Source organism: Primulina huaijiensis, chromosome 3 (assembly GCF_012295235.1).
Source record: "Primulina huaijiensis isolate GDHJ02 chromosome 3, ASM1229523v2, whole genome shotgun sequence".
Taxonomy (NCBI): domain Eukaryota; kingdom Viridiplantae; phylum Streptophyta; class Magnoliopsida; order Lamiales; family Gesneriaceae; genus Primulina; species Primulina huaijiensis.
Genome location: NC_133308.1, coordinates 10,698,288 through 10,715,812, shown reverse-complemented (window position 1 = coordinate 10,715,812; position 17,525 = coordinate 10,698,288). Strand labels below are relative to the sequence as shown.

The 17,525-nt window shown below is 40.7% G+C and overlaps 2 long non-coding RNA genes across 4 annotated transcripts; one reads left to right on the top strand and one right to left on the bottom strand.

The window, feature by feature from the left end:
• Positions 1 to 442: 442 nt before the first annotated feature.
• LOC140972692 (uncharacterized) lies at positions 443 to 1,109 on the bottom strand. The gene is made up of 3 exons (XR_012174523.1): positions 1,040 to 1,109; positions 820 to 888; positions 443 to 729 (listed from the first exon to the last, which is right to left on the bottom strand). It is a non-coding gene; the product is annotated as an uncharacterized lncRNA (long non-coding RNA).
• Positions 1,110 to 10,799: 9,690 nt separating this feature from the next.
• Positions 10,800 to 14,270, top strand: LOC140972175 (uncharacterized). Of its 3 annotated transcripts, none has more exons than XR_012174453.1 (3): positions 10,800 to 10,862; positions 13,518 to 13,685; positions 13,992 to 14,156. It is a non-coding gene; the product is annotated as an uncharacterized lncRNA (long non-coding RNA). The 3 variants fall into 3 exon arrangements; XR_012174452.1 differs by lacking the exon at positions 13,992 to 14,156 and adding an exon at positions 14,179 to 14,270 and having other exon boundaries at positions 10,806 to 10,894; XR_012174451.1 differs by having other exon boundaries at positions 10,806 to 10,894.
• Positions 14,271 to 17,525: the final 3,255 nt, after the last annotated feature.

The following is a 17,525-nucleotide window of genomic DNA, read 5'->3' as shown; positions in this document are numbered from 1 at the left end:
ATTATAGTATCCTGAATAAACTAATGCAACTTTTCGAGCTGAATAAGTATGTGTTTCATAAAAGATTCGAATGAAGAAGTATCTATTCATAAATATGTATGTTTATTCAAGAAGTCATATATTCTCTTAAAGATTGTTTATGCAATATGAATTCAATTGTTTATTTTCTGAAATGAAAATACCAATTTTTGTTTTCTTCATTTCATTTTTCTGAAGCAATCAAAAAATCATTCTCTAATTGTTTTGAGAGAATTGATGGAGTTGTATATAAATTCCGTTATTTTTGGAATAATCTGGCAGAAATATAATGGGGGCAATATTTTCTTAAGTTCAATGAAATCACGCTTGAAACAAAATCGTATTCTGAAATACTTTTTCTAACAGACAAAAGTTAGGCATTGAAATAATTTTACTAAATTTACTGAATGATTAAATATAAAAACAATCTTTGTGGTCTTATTTTCCTTTGAAATATACTAGAAAATGTAACAAAGGCTCAGCATACGTAAAATTTAGTACAATCTGGTGCTTTAAATTCACAGGCACACATAAATTGCGCACCAATCCAAGGCAAGACGCAGCCAGCGTTCGCGTCGTTTCCGCATAGCCTCTTGCAGTTGCGTTCGCAGACGACGAATTCTAAATTCTGGCATGGATATTCAGGCAACACTTTGTAGCAAACGGCCATATCTTTTTTTCCGATTCCCTGATTGCGCTGCTCCGATTCAACTGCACAACACATATGATACTTTTTGAGAACTTTGTACATAATGTGATGTCAAATTATATATATATATAAAACGATATTTTTGAATCAACCATGCAAAGACGTGCTTTGATTAAAAGCCGAATCGTCTTGGACGTTTCCAGGAAGAGTTTTCGATTCAGCTGCACAAGAACAACCAATGATAATTTGTTAGAACTTTATGGGCCACGTTGTGTGAAATAACTTCTTGGTTATTATTTTACAGTGAAAATTTTAGAAAATGTCCTATCTACGGGGAGGGTCGTGATAGTTAAAAATGTTATTTTAACATACATGGAATAAAAGTACAAAGAACCAAAATCACGTAAAAATATGCAGATAATATCGCCATATTTTTACAAACATTCGTATATACCATGTTGCATTGCGGTTGTGTTGCTCTTATATAGGCTTGATGATGACCAGTCTTAATTACCAGATTATCTATCTAATACACCCCATATTTTTGCAATGTTTTGAGAATTAATGTGATTTTATTATTATAATTATCTATATATTCTTGGGTTAAAATTTGTAACATACACCATATTTTCCATTAGAGTTGTGGTGATTGATATGATATTATGAACCTTATTGTACGATCTTAATAGAGTGCACAACTATCTTAATATCATTATATATATAGTTTTCCAATAAAAAAAAATAGTAACAATGCAGTTAATCCTCAAGACCATTCAAGATTTCTGGAACAAAAGCAATTTAATTTTATGTATTTTAGAATATAAATATATCTTATAACAAAAAATAAATATATTTTTTTTAAAGAAATTTATTTTAACACATATTTACTATCCTTTTTTTTTTTTACAACACACACATTTACTATCTTGAGAATCCTTTACCGTTGGATTTTATAATCTTATCACTCTTTAAGAATATATTGGGACAAGCTAGTCTCAAATTCGAGATCCACCAATGCCTCATCGCTGTAATTAAAAATATATATATCAGAAGCATTTACGTTCATCCACACAAACAAAACTAAATATTTCTCAAGTTTACAAAACCATTTAAAATAATTTGACGTTCTTAATAAAAAGTTGTTATTGTTAAAGTAGGTGTCCAGCAAGTCAACTTATGGCTAAATTTTTATTGGCTCTTATGTAAAAATAATCGTTATTTTAATAATATTTTTCGTTTATCCAATTATGACAATTACTTTATTTGAATAGCCATGCATATTGCAAAGTCCTTGAATATATAATAAGTACCATGAAATCGCAAAGTAAGATAATGAAACTCATTACGAAGTTTACCGTATATCTTAAACAGGTTCCTAGTCGAATCGACCGCCTAAAATAAGGATAAAAGTCGCTTGAACACGACACTAACATCTGTGATGTAAAAGCCATGTTTCATTGGTAAGAGCATCGAGATATTCATTCATACAAATGAATGATTATCTAATGATGCACTGGACAACCTTCTCTTGGACTGTCCAAGTGGTTGTCGATTATGGAATGGAATAGTTTGTAGTTATGGTTGTATCAATTATTTTATTCAAACAAGGCACCAAACACCCTACCCCTAAGCCACCAAACACACGCACACATCACACAAAAGCCCTAGGTCTCTCCCAAACAGCAACAACACACCACACACCACACGTTTTTGAGAAGGGATCACATGATTTTGAAGGAAAACGAGGCAAGCCTTCATCCCCCGTCTCTCCGCCAACGTCCCTCGCATCGCAAATCGTTTTTCGTACGTAAAATAAGCAAAGACACGCCTTAATCTTCATTTGTAACGATAACGAGTCATTAGGCTAAACCAACATGGGCCTCTACCCATACCCATGCACCACTACTGATCAGGGATCGTTAGGATGGTCCAACATGAGCCCTAGCCCATGCCCATGCCCGTGCACCGTCATTCATAGAATATCCTACTCCTGGAAAGTGATTTCTTTCGCCTCCCCCAACACTTGAACCCCCAGGACCTCAAACCTTAAGTCTCTAGATTCTTAAAGTGCTGGTACCAGCTGGACGCGACTTTTTTTTGTAACAATCATGCGTCATTAAGATGAACCAACATGGGCCTCGGCCCATACCCATGCACTACTATTGGTCATGGGTCGTTAAAATGGTCTAGCACCGTCACTCATAGAATATCATACCCCTGGAAAGTGATTTCTTTCACCTTCCCCAACACTTGAACCCAAGGCCTCCAGGCTTAAGTACCTAGATTCTTAAAGTGTTGGTATCGGTTGAGATACTAGCCCAACTGGTACCAACACTTTAAGAATCTAGCTATTTAAGCCTGGAGGTCCTAGGTTCAAATGTTAGGGGAGGCGAAAAAAACCACTTCCCAGGAGTGGGATATTCTATGACTGGCAGTGCATTGGCATGAGCTAGGCTCATGTTGGACCATCCTAACGACCCATGACCAGTAGTGGTGCATGGATATGTGCCGAGGCCCATGTTGGTTCAGCCTAATGGCCCATCATCGGTACAAAAAAAAAAGTATTCTTTTAAATAATAGACGTCTCAGTTGGTACCAGTTGCCAACACTTTAAGAATCTAGGTACTTATGCCTAAAGATCCTGGGTTCAAGTGTTGGGAGAGGCGATAGATACCACTTTAGCCCATGCCTATGCACTGTCACTCATAGAATATCTCATCCTTGGAAAGTGGTTTTATTCGCCTTCCCCAACACTTGAACCCATGACCTCCAGGAATAAGTACCTAGATTCTTAAAGTGTTGGTAGCTCAACTGGTACCAACACTTTAAAAATCTATGTACTTATGCCTGGAGCTCCTGGGTTCAAGTGTTGGCGGAAGCGAAAGAAACCATTTTTCAGGGGTGAGATATTCTATGAGTGATGGTACATGGACATGGGCTAGGGCTCATGTTGGACCATCCTAACGACCCATGACCAGTAGTGGTGCATGGGTATGGGCCATGGGCCGAGGCCCATGTTGGTTACCCATGATCGTTACAAAAAAAAAACGCTTTTTCTGTAACGATCATGGGCCATTAACTCAAACCAACATGGGCCGAGACGAGCTATGCAAGGGCTGGAAGAGGAGGTGGAAGGCTGCTAGCAATTAGGGGTCGCATAGGGCTTGAAGGGCACGGGTTGGAGGGCTGGTCGTGTAAAGGCTGTATAGGATCGTCCAAGAGTGTCCTAAGGGTTCGATCTAGGTCCTAAGATGGCTGGTAAGGGTCTGGACATGGTGGTTATGGGTTGGAGTCGAGGGACATATCGGTTGATCAAGCTAGGGTTCGAATGAGATAATGCATATTTTCAACGATTGTTCTAAGCTTATGCAAGGGCTTTAATTGGCTTGATTTGGGTTGTATAAGGTATGGTTAGGTGTTAATAAGCTATGGTTCAAGTTTGGTTAAGTTTCGAATCGATTAAGGTTAAAATCGAGTCATATGACTAAGCTATTAAAACACATTGGGAAAGTAGTCGAAGAACATAATTTTACATCTAAGAAATATTTACGAGTGTATTTTAACGTGTTATGTTAAGTTTGAATTGATTTGGGTCGTCGTTTTAATGTCAAATGGTAAATTGAGAAAGTTAGTGTTTCAGAAGCAAAACGTTCATTTTACACCTGAAACATGTTAGATGTTCTGGCAGTGCCCCGAATGCTGTAATAAATGCTAAAATGTTTATTTTAAATGTTTATGGAATTTTATGATGTAACGTTAATGCTAAAAGACATGTTGCATGCTTGGTTTAAACGAAAAATGATATTTGTATAGATGGATTTTTAAAGTGATGAAAATAATGAAAGATTGAAGGAGGTGACTTGATTGTGACATAAAAGGATATGATTGGGGATATCGTAAAGGAAAAGGTCCCAGAGGGTGCCTGTTTACCGGAGAAGGCCCTAGAGGAAGTCCAACGATCGTATTTCCATCGAAAGGATATGATGATATGTAAGGCCAAGACTCAGTTAACAGGTGAGAGTGTCGCTGATGTCCCTGACGCCTGATATCATGTTTATACGTAGATAGATCCTTCGACTTACAGCTGAAACGAAGTCACAATTAACGATCTGAATTCAATAAAAGAAAAACATATACGTATATGATGAAAAGAAATGTTTATGATGAAAGGTTTAAAGTTATGCATATTCATGAAAAGATATTTTTAGTAAAAGTATTTTACTGATGTATGTGATTATATATATACTACTTGTTATCATGATTAAGGTTTCCTGAGTCACTAGACCCACTAGGTGTGATAGATGCAGGTGAGCATGATTTTGATGGAGGACTTGATGATTAAAATAGCTGGACTGATGTTGCACATAACCCGATGACCTTTGCTAGTTTTCCGCATTACGTTTCTGATTTAATATTACTTTAAAGATTTTATGACTTATGACGCTTTTGAGTGATTTTTGAGGGATTAAGATGTTTATGCTTCATTTTGAAGAATGCTAAATTTAGGTTTGGTTGACGTTTACGATTTCATATTTCGAATTGTGTTTTTGGATTTTCAAATATTAGGTTGGTTGGTTTAATTTTAAATGATACAAAATATTTATATATATGTGTATGTGTTCGGGCCGAAAGCTTAAGAAAGAAAAATTATTTTCTAGTACATTTTAAAGAAAAACGCGTAGTAGACCTTTCAAAGCCCGAATAAGAAGAAATGTTATTCTGAATCACAAGAAGTTGTGAACCATAGGTAGCTATATCCTTGAACTATTGAAGGTCACACAAGTATCCGATTCTGTGTTCCCGTTGAGATAGTCAAATTCAATGAGTTGAATTTTGCGACTGTAGTTTGATGTAGAACAAATTGATAGCTTATAAAGGAGTTTATAATGTTATTTCTTATTATGGAAGATGTTAAAGTTAGCTTAACTTATAATTAATTGAGAAGAATGGAACTGTCTGTTTTGGTGAATGAGTTCACAAAACTGACAACTCACAAAAATGGATTAGAGGAAATTTTGATTTTTGAATGATGCATCCTCTTTAAACATAAATATTTTGATAAACCTTTTCATAAACATTTTCATATCAACATAAACATATTCATATTCATATTCATATCCATATTCGTATCCATATTCATATTCATATTCATATTCATATTCATATTCATATTTGTGTATGTTGAATTCAGATCGTGATTGTGACTCGTATTCTTAATCTTAATGGGTGATGGATCCATCTAAAGAAAACCATAGTACTGGGCGGCGGGGACACCAGCAACACTCTCACCGGTCAACTGGGCCCTGGCCTACGTATTAACATATTCGTATTCGTATCCGTATCCGTATTCGTATCCGTATCCAAGGAAACTCGATCGTCGGGCTCCCACTGGGACCATAACCCTCACGATATTTCCAACATATTCGTATTAGTCACAATTACTTCACTTCCTTCAACGTTTCATATTATCATCACTTTATAAAAATCATACATTTAATATCCTTTTCTTTTCAAAAACAAGCATGCAACATATCTTTTAACGTTATCGTTTCCTCATAAAAATCCATAAATGTTTTAAAAAAAACCTTTCAACGTATAAAAATCCATAAATCTTTTAAATAAACATTTCAACATCATAAACATTTAAATCTCAAATATTTAAAATAAACATTTTAACATATTAAATCATAACATTATAAAATAACATTTTGACATAATAAATCGTAAACATTTAAAATCCATGTCATAAAAATTCATAAACATTTGAAATAATTATATTAGTACATAAAACAGCATTCAGGGCACTGCCATGACGTTAACTAATTTCTAGGTGTGAAAAGATCGTTTTACCCCTGGACTCGACATTTTACGTTTTTGACTTTTTCTTAATTCCATTGACTCTAACATGTTCCAAATAATTATTTAAGCTTACATGAATTTTCTCATATTTTTATTTAGCCTAAAACGAGGACTTTTAAATTAATCTTTAAATGTGACGTATTAATGCGTTCTAATCCCGAATTAAACCAAACCTTAATATAAAATTCCCAAATTAAAAACTTAGACTTATAATAATTATTTAAGCTTAAACCTAATTTTTCATAATTTTATAAATCTTAAAACTAGGCGTTTCCATTAACTCGTTAATTAGCGTTTCGTGCGGCGATTAAATCCCGATTACATCCAAAACTCGTTATTTTGATCCCAAATTTTTAAAATAACCTTTTTATTATTTATTCTACCCTTCCAAGTCATGAGCCACCCACGTGGACCCTTGGATCAATTTTTCTTTCTTAAATTTTCGTTTTTGACACCTTATCGAATGCACCGAGCCATCTCCTAATTTACTCGAGCCACGCCCGAGCCACCTTGAGCCAAAACCTAGCCAACCCACCTAGGGACCCTAATGAACCATTAGGACCCATTGGACCTGACCCTAAGCTCCAAAACCGAAGTTACAAACGAGCTGCAGAAACAGCCCCAAAATCCACCTAGGCACCCTTGAGCAAACGAGACATACATGCTTCTAACCACTTCATGCTTAAACCGACTCGAACCGGACCCAAAACAGGCCCTAGACGTTACCCTTAGACACAAATTAAAACCATGGTTAAGCCCTTTTTTACTCAGAACCAGCGCCTAAGCCCCAAAAATCAGAAACTTGACAGCCCTCTTATGAAGCCAATTTCTGTGCAGCTTATGAGTTTCTGGTTCCAGCGCTCTACCCGACCATCCAGCCCATAAACCAACACATCAAGACTCATCCTAGGACCCTAATACATGTCCCAAACCGTAGCCAAGAACCCTGGTCCAGCCCCTGATTGACACCCTAAGGCCGAACACCTACAGCCCCTCCATGAGACCCACTTCTGTACAGCACACGTTTCTGGTTCCAGCCTTCTATCCAGCCAACCAGACCCTAAACCACCCTAACTAGGATCATAATAGGACCCTAAAGCGTCGACCTAGCCCAGCCCAGAGCCCCCAAGCCGAGCCATCTCTCCTGCACAAGCTGCTGTACATCTGCGCCACTTCCTTGGAACTCACGGGTTGGAGTCCTAGCTTGCTAGGACTCCTTCCCAGCCTCTTGTCTCGAGTCCTAGCATGGCTAGGACTCTTCCCCTGACCCACACGTGACCCTAGCCCAGCCCTGGTCCAGCCAAAGCCAAGCCATGCATCCAACTTCCCCTTAACCGAACCCCTATGACACAACAATCCGATTTCTGTTCCAGCATGTTTCTAAATCGTGTGCAGCTTATTTCGTGAGTGCCCTTGGACTCTAAACTCGTGTAAAACAACCCTTAATCCATACCCTAGTCATGGCAGCCCCTTAACACATATTAAACATGATTTTTGAACCAAAACCCAAGAGTTTAACACATGCTGAATGCATAGTTACGAAAATATAAGAAGTGTGGCTTGTTTTTCCATGCAATTCATGATCATACAAATACTATGGTGTGATAGATGTTTGAAGGAAAGAAATATGACGTGCCTTTGCGTTGTATACGCACGAAAAACCGTTGACGACGAAGAACGGAGCGAGTCCTTTGGCTTGTTTTTCCTTGAGCCCCTTCGAGAATCCCTTCAAAAGCTAAGTGTGTAGCCGTGTGTGATGTGTGTCTTGGGACAGAGTTTCTGAATTTTGAAAAGGTGTGGCCGAGAGTTGTTTGCAAGGTGTAGGGTTTTAGGTGCTTTGATATAGTATAAATACACTAATTAAATTACTATCTAGGCTTTAGGCCTATTAAGCCTTTAAATTAAGCCCATTAGTCTTAATTAGCATTTAATAAAATATAAAAATGGTTTTGCTAAAATAAGTTTATGAATTTAATAGCCGGGTTACCACCAAGTTCGTATTTTTGTTAAAAATCCAACACCGATAAAATTACGCTTTGGCGTATAAAATCACCTCAAAACCCCTCATTTTCAAAAATAATAAAAAGCATCACCCTTAATTTGAATAATTAAAAATAATTATTTAATAAAAACATTTTCTATTTTTCAGCCATTGGTCTCCGTTCCTCGATCGCAACTCGAATAACCTTTAAAAAAATACATTTTAATGCAATCATGTAGAAAACTATATTTTAAACATGCAAATATGCACAACATAATTAATTAATGCAATTAAAACATGTAATTAAAATACAAGAGAATTTAATAATTGCATGTATGTGGTTTGCGTTGACCTTTAAATTTTCGGAGTGTTACAACTGTTCTCGTTTTCAGCGGATCCCTTACTACTTTTACGTCACGATCAATTCACATTTCTCAAAAATATTTTCCTTTACTTCATCATTTCACAAAAACATGCATAACTGTCCATATTCTTTAAAACTTCCAAAAATGGCTTACAGCATTCGTATACGTTGAGACTGCTAAAAATAGCATAAATATTAAGATACGTTAAAACTTCTGAAAATAACATATATCATGCATATACTTTAAAACTTCTAAAGATAACATTTAACATGATATGGAATTGTTTCAGGAAGTTGCAAACCGCCCTCGACTTTTCCCCAAACCGACCGCCCACGTTTCACCTCTATATCTACCCGGACGACCCTGCACTTTGTCATAACAAAAGCGACTCTTTTCCACAACTTTAAAAACACCCAAAATACACAAAAACTTGCTGGAAATTTCATCTTATGACTTATGTTTAAAAAATGACTCGATTCGCTCACCGAATGACTCGTTTACCCCCGTTTTCACGTTTTCGGGCAAACAAATGACCAAACTACCCTTCAGACTCAAACCAACCCGAGACCAGACCTTTATTAACATCCTAAGATCCAATTTAAGCTGTTGGAACTTCCCAATGCAAAGCCAAAACCAAAATTTGAATAAAAGATTTAACCTAGGCCCATTTCGTCTATATTTTGGCACATTTGGGCAAATTACGACCCTGAACGGACCACGGCTCGAAACAACCCCGAACCAGCCCCTAGACCTCTTCTTTGACCCTAACTAAGACTATGATCAGGCCCTTTCGGACGCAGATCAGGCACCCTACGCCCTAGACTTTGCGCAACAGGAAGGCATCGCGCGCACCTCTTGCGCAGCAACATCCCCCTCGCGCGCCAACGGCTGTCGCAGCCTTTGGCTCGACTCTTGGCTCATCCAACTCATCACCATGACCCTTAGGCATGTCCCAATCCCCTGGTACAACCCTTTACACCATTCCCTTAGCCCTAGGACCGCACGCACCCAACACAAGACAACAAGTGCAACTTTTGACTCACGGCCGCAGCACTATACCAGCTTGTCCAAGCCCTGACCGAACCCTTCCTAGACTGATGTGACTTCGTCGAAATGGATGAGCCGGGTAAGGAGCTCCAACGGGTCAAATCAATAATTTATAGTTTTTAGGGAATTTGAGTGAAGATAATGGCTTCAATAGCACCTGCAAACAATGAAAGAAACTCGTGAATGGGCGCCGGAGGGGTGTCCGGCGTGGCCACTCCGATGCTTAAGTCAGCAGGTTGAAGATGAACACAAGCAATATTTGGGAGGAAATATGTATAATGCTTAAGAGTTCAAAGATTTCAGAATCAGTAAATGAGAAGGATACATGCTATTTATAGGAGAAAATGGGGTAGGTACCTCGTTTCCCGCGCCTACCTACTCAATATGTCAAGTCGGCCGTCCATACCTCCTGATGACTTATATGACACGCCAAAGTCAAGTTGCTCTGATAGATAAGATTGTCCATATCAATATACTCAAGTGCATCACGCTTTTCGAGGTTCCCAGGTAGAATTCCTCCCTGGAGATTTATACAAGAGCTCGGGCGTCTGGTTGCCCGGGGAGTAGAGCCCGGGCTTGCACCGGCCCGGCTTCAGAAGAATCCATCCTGCAATTGACCCTAATTTGGGAATCTATTTAATATCCCGGGTCATTAATGACCCGGGTTCTTACCAGGGTATCACCACTCATCCCTAAATAGTCGGGCTAGAGTCATACTCGCTGTCCCGATTAGTCATGCTTGGATTCCCAAAGAGATGATCAATCTGGTTTTATAAAAGCATCGGGGGCTTCATGGCTCCAAGAGATGGGATGAGGAGTCGGAGTCTCGTGTCTCATGGACTTGAGATAAGATATCGGGGCTTCGTGTCTCCCGGGCTCGAAATGGTCGAGGTATGGAGCCTCGAGCCAGGGTACGGATCCCTGGACTTAATAGATAACCAGGGTGCGGAGCCCTGGCCTTCATGAATGGTCGAGGTACGGAGCCCCGAACCAGGATACAGATCCCTGGACTTTTAGAACCAAGGTGCGGAGCCTTGGGCCGGGGAACGTGTCCCGGGACTTGTGAATGGTCGAGGTGTGGGTCCCCGAGCCAGGGTGTAGTGCCCTCGGCTTTTTGTTGATCGAGGTGTTGTTCTCCGAGCCGGGGTGTAGTGCCCTGGGCTTTTTGTTGAGGGAGGTGTTGTTCTCCGAGCCAGGGTGTCGTGCCCGGGGCTTTTTGTTGATCGAGCTGTGGTTCCCCGAGCCAGGGTGTAGTTCCCTGGGCTTTTTGTTGATCGAGGTGTTGTTTCCCGAGCCAGGGTGTAGTGCCCTGGGCTTTTTGTTGATCGAGGTGTTGTTCTCCGAGCCAGGGTGTAGTGCCCTGGGCTTTTTGTTGATCGAGGTGTGGTTCCCCGAGCCAGGTTGTTTGTGCCCTGGGCTTAAGATAAGGGTGCCTGGGTCTCATGCCTCCCGGTATTTAAATAAGAATGCTGGGGCCTCATGCCTCCCGGACTTTCAAGAAGGTGTCGGGGTGGTCTAGCATGTCTGCCCGAGATCTCGATGTCTGCCCAGGCTCTGGCATGATCTTCCCGGGATCTAGCATGGTCTGCCCGGGATCTGGATGTCTGCCTGGGCTCTGGCATGATCTGCACGGGATCTGGATGTCTGCCTGGGCTCTGGCATTATCTGCCCGGGCTCTGGCATGATCTGCCCAGGATCTGGATGTCTTGCTGGGGCCTCATGCCTCCTGCCCGGGATCTGGCATGGTCTGCCCGGGATCTGGATGTCTGCCTGGGCTCTGGCATTATCTGCCCGGGCTCTGGCATTGTCCGCCCCGGATCTGGATGTCTGCCGGGGCTCTGGCATGAGCTGGCCGGGATCCTGCATGGTATGCCCGGGTTCTGGCCTGTCTGTCCGGGCTCTGGATGTCTGCCCGGGCTCTGGCATGATCTTCCCGGGATCTGGATGTCTACCTGGGCTCTGACATGATCTGCCCGGGATCTGGCATGGTCTGCCCGGGATCTGGATGTCTGCCCGGGCTCTGGCATGATCTGCCCGGGATCTTGCATGGTATGCCCGGGTTCTGGCATGTCTGTCTGGGCTCTGGATTTCTGCCCGGGCTCTGGCATGATCTGCCCGGGTTCCGTCATGGTCTCCCCCGGTTCTGGATGGTCTGTCCGGGCTCTGGATGTCTGCCCGGGCTCTGGCATGATCTGCCGGGGATTGGGAAGGGTTGGCCCGGGTTCTGGCATGTCTGTCCGGGCTCTGGATGTCTGCCCGGGCTCTCGCATGACCTGCCCGGGAGCTGGCATGGTATGCCCCGGTTCTGGCATGTCTGTCCGGGCTCTGGATGTGTGCCCGGGCTCTGGCATGATCTGCCCGGGATCTTGCATGGTATGCCCGGGTTCTGGCATGTCTGCCCGAGCTCTGGTATGATCTGCCCGGGATCTGGCATGTCTGCCGGGCTCTTAACTTTTCTGCTTCTTCTGCTATATTAGTTTTATTAAAAACCAAATCACTAGCCTGGAAATACTGAATTAGAATTCATTTTCGGTAGAGTGAAACTTCTTTAGTTGAGCTAAATTAGGTGTCTAATATAGTTGTATGCTACTGAGCGCATAGCAAATACTTTTCCACGCCAATCCGGAATAGCTGCTGAGCTTCGAGCCCATATGAAAAGTCCTAGATAAACTCTGAGTGCCGAGCTGGTCGGACTTATTTTTGAATGAAAACCATATCTATGTCTTGAGCTCAAGTTCCCACAGACGGCGCCAATGATGTGACTTCGTTGAAATGGATGAGCCGGGTAAGGAGCTCCAACGGGTCAAATCAATAATTTATAGTTTTTAGGGAATTTGAGTGAAGATAATGGCTTCAATAGCACCTGCAAACAATGAAAGGAACTCGTGAATGGGCGCCGGAGGGGTGTCCGGCGTGGCCACTCCGATGCTTAAGTCAGCAGGTTGAAGATGAACACAAGCAATATTTGGGAGAAAATATGTATAATGCTTAAGAGTCCAAAGATTTCAGAATCAGTAAATGAGAAGGATACCTGCTATTTATAGGAGAAAATAGGGTAGGTACCTCGTTTCCCGCGCCTACCTACTAAATATGTCAAGTCGGCCGTCCATATCTCCTGATAACTTATATGACACGCCAAAGTCAAGTTGCTCTGACAGATAAGATTGTCCATATCAATATACTCAAGTGCATCACGCTTTTCGAGGTTCCAAGGTAGAATTCCTCCCTAAAGATTTATACAAGAGCTCGGGCGTCTGGTTGCCCGGGGAGTAGAGCCCGGGCTTGCACCGGCCCGGCTTCAGAAGAATCCATCCTGCCAATTGACCTTAATTTGGGAATCCATTTAATATCCCGGGTCATCAATGACCCGGGTTCTTACCAGGGTATCACCACTCATCCCTAAATAGTCGGGCTAGAGTCATACTCGCTGTCCCGATTAGTCATGCTTGGATTCCCAAAGAGATGATCAATCTGGTTTTATAAAAGCATCGGGGGCTTCATGGCTCCAAGAGATGAGATGAGGAGCCGGAGTCTCGTGTCTCATGGACTTGAGATAAGATGTCGGGACCTCGTGTCTCCCGGGCTCGAAATGGTCGAGGTATGGAGCCTCGAGCCAGGGTACGGATCCCTGGACTTAATAGATAACCAGGGTGCGGAGCCCTGGCCTTCATGAATGGTCGAGGTACGGAGCCCCGAGCTAGGGTATGGATCCCTGGACTTAATAGATAACCAGGGTGCGGAGCCCTGGCCTTCATGAATGGTCGAGGTGCGAAGCCCCGAGCCAGGTTTAAGAACCCTGGGCTTGTAGATAACCAAGGTACGGAGCTTTGGGCCGGGGAACATGTCCCGGGACTTGGGAATGGTCGAGGTGCGGAGCCCCGAGCCAGGTTTGAGAACCCTGGGCTTATAGATAACCAAGGTGCGGAGCCTTGGGCCGGGGAACATGTCCCGGGACTTGGGAATGGTCGAGGTGCGGAGCCCCGAGCCAGGTTTGAGAACCCTGGGCTTATAGATAACCAAGGTGCGGAGCCTTGGGCCGGGGAACATGTCCCGGGACTTTGGAATGGTCGAGGTGCGGAGCCCCGAGCCAGGTTTGAGAACCCTGGGCTTAGCAGACGACCAAGGTACGGGTCCCCGGGCCAGGTTACGGATCCCTGGACTTAGCAGATGGCCGAGGTACGGGTCCCCGGGCCAGGGTACGGATCCCTGGACTTAATGAGCAACCAGGGTATGGAGCCCTGGGTCTTGGAGTGGTCGAGGTGCGGAGCCCCGAGCCAGGGTGCGGAGCCCTGGACTTAGTAGATGGCCGAGGTACGGGTCCTCGGGCCAGGGTACGGGTCCCTGGACTTAAGATAATGTGCCGGGGCCTCATGTCTCCCGGAAATAAGAATAAGATGCCGGGGCCTTATACCTCCCGGACTTAAGAATAAGATGTCGGGGCCTCATGTCTCCCGAACTTTGGATAAGGTGCCGGGGCCTCATGTCTCCCGGACTTTCAAGATTTTGCTTTTCCTGCTGTATTAGTTTTGTTAAAAACCAAATCACTAACCTGGAAATACTGAATTTGAATTCGTTTCCGATAGAGTGAAACTTCTCTGGTTGATCTAAATTAAGTGACTAATATAGTTGTATGCTACTGAGTACATAGCAAATGCTCTTCATGCCAATCCGGGATAGCTGCTGAGCTTTGAGCCCATATGAAATCTACCTATAAGATTTGAGTGCCGAGCTGGTCGGACTTGTATGTTTGCCAAGCAGGGTTGGGCTTATTTTTGAATGGAAACCATATCTACGTCTTGAGCTCAAATTCCCACAGACGGCGCCAATGATGTGACTTCGTTGAAATGGATGAGCCGGGTAAGGAGCTCCAACTGGTCAAATCAATAATTTATAGTTTTTAGGGAATTTGAGTGAAGATAATGGCTTCAATAGCACCTGCAAACAATGAAAGGAACTCGTGAATGGGCGCCGGAGGGGTGTCCGGCGTGGCCACTCCGATGCTTAAGTCAGCAGGTTGAAGATGAACACAAGCAATATTTGGGAGAAAATATGTATAATGCTTAAGAGTTCAAATATTTCAGAATCAGTAAATGAGAAGGATACCTGCTATTTATAGGAGAAAATGGGGTAGGTACCTCGTTTCCCGTGCCTACCTACTAAATATGTCAAGTCGGCCGTCCACACCTCCTGATGACTTATATGACACGCCAAAGTCAAGTTGCTCTGACAGATAAGATTGTCCATATCAATATACTCAAGTGCATCACGCTTTTCGAAGTTCCCAGGTAGAATTCCTCCCTGGAGATTTATACAAGAGCTCGGGCGTCTGGTTGCCCGGGGAGTAGAGCCCGGGCTTGCACCGGCCCGGCTTCAGAAGAATCCATCCTGCCAATTGACCCTAATTTGGGAATCCAATTTAATATCCCGGGTCATCAATGACCCGAGTTCTTACCAGGGTATCATAGACCTTCCTAGGACCCTAAAACTTTTCTCAAGACCATGGCTAGGACCCAATGCAGCCACCTTAGCCGAAGGGACCCAAAGACGCCCGTTCCTTCCTCTCGACCTGCACGAATGTTGTGTGCAAGGCTGTGCAACCCCTATCCATCCTCTCTTTTGATTTTTACCCTTCAAAACATACTCCTAAACATTTAGATCTACACTTGAATCCCTTGGTTTGCATCCCTCCTTCAACAATTCTCAAAAACGTCAAGTATTTCTTTTTGAAAAACATTAGATGCATATGTATAAAACTTAAAACTATCATCCTTATGAACTTTTCAGACAAAAAAAATAAAAATACATGCTATATTATGGATTGAATGGTTCATAAAGAAAGGTTTGAAAGCATGCCTTTGCGTTTAAAAAGCTAGAAATACGAATGACGAAGCGGTGGAATGTCGGTGACGAACAGAAGACGGGACCCTTTTTCTACCATTTTTTCTCGTCAAAACCCCACCGAAAAGCCACATTAGGATGCAAGGGAGTCGGAGATAGTTGTTGAAAGGAAGAACGAGGAAGAAAATCGAAGAACGAAAGAGAAAAAAATCGAAAACTCCCTTGGCCAAAAATCCCGAAGTTCGGCCATCTCCTTCAATTTACGTAAATTGGTGTGTGTGGATGTGTGTGTGTTTAGGTTTTGTTTNAAAAAAAAAAAAAAAAAAAAAAAAAAAAAAAAAAAAAAAACTTTCTAAATCACTTAATTAATGAGCTTAATTAACCTTAGTTTTTATTAATAAATTAGCCCCAATAAGATTAATAAAATCATTAGGCATCAAATTAAAATATTTAAAAATATATATTTCCAAAAATCCCTTATAAATTACATAAAATTCTTTAATTTCACTAATTAATTTAAATTTGACCTTAAAAATGCTAAAATTTTTAAATTATTTAAAATAAATATTTTTTTAACTAAAAATAAAAATTTAGCTTTAAAATTTTAACATCTTAACTTCTCCAGTCCTTCGTCCTTGGCCAACCACCAATATTCGCCTGAAAACCTTTAAATTATACAATCGAGCAAAGTTACATATTTAATCATTTAGTCACTCAAAATATATCATTCATGCATCCAAAATCATTTAAATTAATATATTTTAGTAATTTAATAATTTTCATGCATGCGGTTTACGTAGACTGATTTTCGGACGTTACAATTATAGTAGCAGTTAAACCGTGTAATATTTTTCTGATCATTATTTCTTCAAATTTTTTACGTGAATTTAAATATATCAGAACTATTAATAAATTAAATAAAATATTTTTGGGTAGACATTAATTCCAGGTAAGTGATTATATTGACAACAAAACAATAAATTTCTAGAAAATGAAAGTAAAATAGTAATCTATTTTTTCTTTAGACATGGAGAATATATAAATAAAAGAAACCCATTTTTTATTTATCAAGACAAAAATATTATCTCTTTTTTAGGGGGGAAAAAAGAAAAAGAAAGAAAAACTATAAATTTTAACAAGTTGTTAGGCCAAGTTTAACAATATTCCCACCAACCCAACATTATGTCAACTTAGGTTAGAAGCTCAAAATAATACCTTATTATTAACCCAACTACTTAATATTCCATAGTAGAACGGGTTCATGATCGAGATCCATACATTAATTATATTTTTATCATATAAATTTATCATTTTATGATTTTATCATCTATTAAATTTCAATATTGGTCTGTTATATTTGTTTTATTATAATTTTAATAATTTTCCGAATTAACGCAAACCAAAACTAATGTGATGTCGACAAGACAAATATGTAATGTTACATGACTCACATCCACACTTCCGATGAATGTAATTGATGCGTATATGATAATAAAGCTCAAGCAGAGACCATATCAGGCGCAAAAAATTAAGATTTCAGTCAAATATGTTATTAGCGAACCTCAGATTAATGCCAACATCTAGTATCTATTACCTATATAAAAGAGCCAATCTTTTTAGAATTGTGAATTGACTTTTAAGTCTTTCATTAATTAATAGAATTAATTATTTATTAATATTAATTCAAAAATATATAATCTATTTATTTCTATTACCTATATATTAATGAATTTTAATTATCTATTACCTATATTATTATTATTATAAT